Source organism: Argiope bruennichi, chromosome 7 (assembly GCF_947563725.1).
Source record: "Argiope bruennichi chromosome 7, qqArgBrue1.1, whole genome shotgun sequence".
Lineage (NCBI taxonomy): Eukaryota > Metazoa > Arthropoda > Arachnida > Araneae > Araneidae > Argiope > Argiope bruennichi.
This window is the reverse complement of record NC_079157.1, coordinates 127,749,905-127,756,950: the sequence shown is the minus strand read 5'-3', so window position 1 is coordinate 127,756,950 and position 7,046 is coordinate 127,749,905.

Here is a 7,046-nt window from a genome sequence, read left to right as displayed (position 1 = left end):
TTAGACATTATTTACTGGGTTCTAAATTTAAAATTGTGACTGATTGTTCCGCTTTTCAACAAACTATGAGTAAAAGAGATCTTACACCAAAAATTGCAAGATGGGCTTTACAGTTAGAGGAATTTGATTACCAAATTGTTCACAGATCAGGAAAACAAATGACACACGTAGATTCTCTTAGTCGAAACGCAGTACTTGTTGTTACTCGTTCATATAGTGAAGTGACCACTAAAATAGCCAATGCTCAAAATCAGGACGAATTCTTTAAGAAATTAAAGGCTTTGATAGATAAGCAAGAAGACGGTGAACATATTGTGAGAAATGGAGTTTTATACAAATACGATAATGGTAGAGAATTACTCATAGTCCCAGAAGCATTAAAAAGAGAAATTATTCGAGAAATTCACAATAAAGGACATTACGCTGTGGTTAAGACGGAAGAAATTTTCAAGCAAGAATTTTACATACCAAAGTTGAGGTCGAAAATAGAAAGTGTGATTGCCAACTGCGTTGCATGCATTCTTTGTAATAAGAAACGCGGGAAAGGTGAAGGTTTCCTTAACCCCATCCCAAAAGAAAATTTGCCTTTAAGTACATATCACATAGATTTCATTGGCCCTATGCCGTCTACAAATAAGAACTATCAGCATATTTTTTCAATAGTCGACGCTTTTACAAAATTTGTCTGGTTGTATCCGGTTAAATCAACATCTACTCAGGATGCAATAACTAAACTTAAGTTTCAACAATCTACTTTTGGAAATCCGACGAGAATAATAACAGACAGAGGTTCAGCTTTTACCTCAAAAGAATTTGAAACATACTGTCAGGATGAAAATATTGAACATTTCAAAATTAGCACTGGAATTCCTCGAGGAAATGGGCAAATTGAAATAATGCATAAAATTTTAATACCCATTCTATCAAAACTCTCAATAACAGACCCTACCAAATGGTATAAACATGTTGCATCAGTGCAAAAAATAATCAATAGTACTGTCTCGAGGAGTACAAAGTTTACCCCGTTTGAGCTTTTAACTGGAGTAAAATTAAAAGATACAACTGATTTACATTTAAAGGAAATATTGGAAGAAGAATACACAAAAGCAATGATGGAAGATCGAAATAATATGAGAGAAGAAGCAAGGGAAAACATTTTGAAGATGCAAGAAGAGAATCGCAAAAGTTTCAACAAACGAAGAAAAGTGGCGCGCATCTACAAACTTGGTGAATTAGTGGCCATACAACGGACGCAGTTTGGAACTGGACTCAAACTAAGACCAAAGTTTCATGGACCGTATCGGATTGTCAAGGTTAAACCTAATGATCGGTATGACGTTGAAAAAGTTGGATGTCATGACGGACCAAGTACAACTTCCACAGCAGCTGATTTCATGAAAGCATGGTCTTCAGACTAAAAGAAAAAAAAAATGTTTATTGGTTTATCCAGATACTGTTTTCTTTTTTTTTTTATTCTTTCAGATTTCTCTACTTTGATATAACTTTCGAGGACGAAAGAGACTTCAGGATTTTCGAATGTAGTGACGAGCGCCTGTTGGCGAACGCCATCTGCTGGTTGTTAGACGGAGTTGACGCTGGTTAGACGGAGAGCAGATCAGACGGATCTGGACGAGAGTAAAGACGTGTCAGATCAGACGGATCTGGACGAGAGTAAAGACGTATCAGATCAGACGGATCTGGACGAAAGTAAAGACGAGACGCGACGTATTCGACGAAATCTACTGAATGTTCAATTCTTTTATGTTAATGTATATAGTATATCCTAAATGTAATTAAATGTGCGTTCTAAAATAGTAGTGATTTGTGAGTCCTACATAAATGATTGTATGACTCTTCCGTACGGATCCACTTCTGTACCGGTCATATCAATCAATGGTTTTGTTTAACATTTTAAACTTTATCAATAGTCTTGTTAAACATTTTAAACTTTATCTAAACGTGTCAGATTTGGCGGAAGTTAACATGATGTTTAACACAATTTTGAATATTTAATGACATGTTCTTTAATACAGTTTCATGCGTTTTAATGCAATCTGAATACTTTCCCTTTTGTCGTTTATGAAAGAGGAATTGCTTTTCAATGAATTTATTCAAATATGTATGATAAAAATGAAAGAAGAATGATATTTCTTCTCATATGAATACTCTATCCGCCTCGAAATAGAAATCATTTCTTCTATATTTTAGATAGTAAATGAATTATTTTACATATATATAACGAGCTTCATTAAATGAAAGGATTTTGGTTTAATCACTTTTTGCTTTCTTTCTTCTTGATTCGTGTGCTTAATTCAATAAGTTCGAATTCTCAACTATATGTTATTTAAATATAGGCACTTAAAAAATAGTTGTTTCTTACATTTAAAGTACAATTAAATGAGGTTAGTAGTATTGGAATGATTTGTAAGGGCGAAATAGTTGCAAAAGAAATTCTTGAAATGCCGTAAGTAGTAAGAAAAGCTTCCAGCTACGGATGCTAAATTTCCATGTTATATGTTTCAAAAAAAAAAAAAAAAAAAAAAAAATTAGTTTCCAGAATAGAAACACTATTTAAACTTTTCTATTTATCATCGTAGATTTAATTTCAATGTTACTGCATTTATTAAAAATCTGTACTTTGATAAAAATAAATTATTTGTTCATTAAATAACTTTTCATTTTATATATGAAATATTGCAAGTACACAGTGCATAAAAAGGAAGAGCAGACTAAAACAGAAGTACATCCATATTTTGCAAATGGATCATTTGCATCTGCTAAAATCTGTAGGAGCTGAATTCAAATTTAATTTTCTTCTAAATGCACTATTTATCAAACCATAACCCAAATCTACTGCTGAAAAATAAAACAGAATAAAAAATTATTTTTACCTTAATATATATATGTTGTATATATTCTTCAGAAATTTAAATTTTTTTTAAAGATCATCCTTATATGTAAAATAAGTCATTAAAAATCGTGATGAATGAAATTCAGTTAATACACTCTTCAACAACATACATCTACACTTCTATTGTAAATTTTTACTGATTAAACAATGCTTTTTTTCCGTATTTTAAATAATGTCATTATTTCCAATTTCAGAAGAATTCAGGACTGTTTTAAAGCTTCCAGGGGCCCTGAGATAATGCAAATCTCAAAGCCCCTTTTACAATCTAAATTTTTTATCTATTTTAATTCAATTTTATTCAACAGTTTTGAATAGCAAATTTTGAAAAACTGCAAGTCCCTTTCTAAAAAGTCCATTTCAATATTTCGCATATAAAAAAAGTGCACAGTTAAAATATAAAATTAACTGTAAGCAAAATATTAAAAACAGAAGACAACTTCCTTTAACACATTCTAAATAATGTTGTAAAAAGCGGGGACATTTTTCTAAAACTGAAAAGCTCCAAATTTTTTAGAATTATAAAATAGCATCATGAATAACTTATAAATGTAATTAGGGATATTACTAAAATAGAGTTTCAAAATTAATTTAATCAGTACTTGATTTTGACTTGAATAAATTTGATTGCAGGGCTCTCTGTCATTAAATGAAAGTATAAAACTAAATAACTTTCTACAACTGCCAAAAATTATCAAGTGCTGAGGGGCTCCTTGGCAGTTGGCAACTTTGCTTATTTAATAATCCCGCTTTCTTTCTCTCCCGTGATTAGAATTATTTAAATAATCTCTTGGGTCAAAAAAAGAGTTAAGAGCTAATGACAGCTCCCTTATTGTAGATTCAAATCTCTTGGGAATATAATTATATGTATTAGAAATGGCTTTAACGGCTCATGTCGATGTGATTAAGGAATTTATACAAATTTTTAAAACCCATTCTTATTGCATTCCTTTTCTTAAAGATAGTGTGTTTGCTTCAAATGCTTTTTCTTCAATTTATACTTTATTTAAATAATAGACAATTATTTTTTGGGAATTAATTAATATTTGTGGGGAAAAAAATTAAGAATGACTTTTTAAATATATTGAAATTTAAAGTATTAAAACATATTTAAAAATTAAAAAATTAATTTTCTAACTTTTTCTAATGATAGCTAAGTTTAAACTACAGCAATTATTAATTACGGAAAAAAATAAAATTTTATAAAATTATTACCCTATCACTTAAAAAAATGTTTTGCTATTGCTGAGGAAATTAACTCATTTAATATAAATTTAGTTTTAATGTTTATATGTTTCAGTCCACTTTTCTCAATTTCAAGTTAGCATTTTTTTTTTTCTACAAAATGCTAAAAGTCAAACATATTTTACTCAAATTACTTGAAATTTTTTTTATAAATTCAGAATTTTCAGAATCATTTTTTTTGTTCGAAACTAATAGGTTATCAAAAATTGGATGCCTATATCTATTAAAAAAATTCTTCAATGAAAAAACCCATCAATTATTGAAAATTGAATAAAAATATTTTAAAGGAACTAGAATTTTGAATGTTAAATTTTTTAATAGGAAAAATATTTTGAAAATCTAAATTTTTGAACAGTTTATATTTAACCACAACAAAACGAAACAAGGTTTTCGTGAAAATTACAGATAAAGGATTTTAAAATAAGCCTTTGAATTGAAATTATTTAGCATTATATTCAAAAGTCAACCTTAAGAATAAAAACGATCACAGATGTCTTTCTGTAAACCAAGCCTCATTTCATTTTTTCAGTATCTTACAGAAAATAGTTTCAAAAGACAATTGGGTTACAAACAAAGAAAATTGTATTGTCATATCAATTTTCGAAAAAAACTATGTCAAATTTCAAAAAATCTCACACTTACAGATAATGTTGTAAATTCTTCTAGAACTAATTCTGATCAGCATCATAACTGGCTATCAAAAAAACATCGATTGTTAATTTTATGATCAGTACTCATGTCCCGTAAGCAAAAGTCATGCAGTCCTTTCATTTGTACTCTCAGTAATTTTGGGTTTTAAAACAACTCGATTTCAAGGAATGATAAGTTTCGGAGGAGCAGTGAGTTTAAAACTAAAATTATGTTTCAGCTCAAATGGGCTTTTTGTTTTTAATTGATTGCATATTTATTACGTCTCATCAATTTTTCAATTGATATTCATAAGAAATCAAAGCATTCTTTTCTCGGCTTGATGAAGAAAATCAAGCCGAGAAAAAATCAATCAAAACTGTGCCAGATTTCTGGAAGATTTGCTTATATATGATCACCACATGCAACTGGCATCTCTGTTATGAAATTTTTTACGTTTTGTAAAATTTTAGAATCAACACTATAACAATGTTATAAAAAGTAATCTTTTGATATGCTGCTGTTGAAAATACTATGGAATTTTATGAATTTTATTTTCAAATTCATTATAAGAACCTGTAGGACCTGTAATTAATCTATTAGATTTTAATAAAATTCGGAAAACATTTTATTTAGTGTAACGTTAATTTTAAAACGTAACGTTAATTTTAAAAATATGTCAATCATTAAAGAAAACGAATGAGAGCAACAATGGGAATATCTTAGAAAGATGTATTTAAGAGAATTTATTGATTCACCATTTCAATAAATGAAAAGATTAAAGCTAAAGTGGTATAAGTCACATTTTCTTTACTTTCCAGAAAATAAGTACAGCGAGAGGTAATGTATTATTTAAGAACAAAAATGTTATGTTATCACTTTATTAAGTTCTTGGATCAACAAATTATATATAACAATAATATATATATATATATATATATATATATATATATATATATAATGCTATTTCTTAATTTAATTTAAATACTAATTATTTTTTTCTTTTAATCTTAAATAAATCCAAGTTATTTCAGCCAAAAATTTGCTCTTATTCCCTGATTCAAATCTCACTTTTTTTTATTTAATTATTTCTAACACGCGCTCTAAAAACATATCAACTCTTTGATACTCAAGTAATTAGCAAAAAGATAAATATCCCTAACATCTACGCTTTGCTTTCAAAGATACCTAAGATTCTCTTTCCAATTCGCTCCACACGTGTGGAAGAAATCCCTATCAGAATGTCTTCATAAAACTATTAAAGAAAAATTTTGTCACTTTTCTCTTACGTTCCGCCTTTGTCCTTTTGTATAATGCTTCCGTGATAAAAAAAAATAATAAAGTTTATTCTAATGTATAACATAAGTTTGCAGATGAGTAGGCGACAAGAGAACACATTGGGATATATTTTCCACGGGAGGGCATAATTGATACACTGGAAATAACGGTGGAACACGCCTGTCTGCACCAAGATACAAGAGAAAAGTCAATGAAGTTTACTCCTTTAGTTACTAAGAGATTCTTACAGGGAATTTTTTGACACTCATCGATTTAGGAAAGGGAATCATAATATCTTTGAAGAAATGTCGTGGGTGTTAGGGATTTTTATCCCTTTGCTTGCAGCGTGAGATTTGCGAAGTCATTTCTTTTTTAGAGCGGGTGTTAGAAATAATATTTATATATGGAGATCTTAAATGAGCCCTTTTACTTCATTCAAAAATTTTCTCTTATTTCCTGATCCAAAACATATTATTTTTATTTAATTATTTCTAACACTGACTGAAAACGGGCGACTGTAGCCATTTTTCGCAATTGTTGCTCCGAGTGAAGGGATAGAAATCTCTAACTACATATCCCTTTAGATAAAAATTTACATTTCCAAACCTAAGATTCTCTTTCCTAAGTCTATACGTGTCAAAGGATCATTATTAGAACCTCATAATAAAATCACTGAGGGGAAAAATTACTATCTCTTTGCTCCTGTCCCGCAATATGAATAGATACGTCTTATCTCTCTTCTCTGAATACAAATCATGCCTCTCGTGTAAGAAGAAGTTCCACGCAAAAGTTTTTTTCTTTCCTTTTCTTTTTCAGCCAAGCACCTGCAAAATAATGTTTATATAGATATATATGTTGTCGGTTTTCTATTCAAGATTCAAAAGAACAATTTTCACCAGGTGTAAGGAATCTGCTCTTGGTAAAAGATATTGTGACATGATCAGATAATACGATGCTTCTTTTTAATGAGCCTCAAGAATGACAGAAC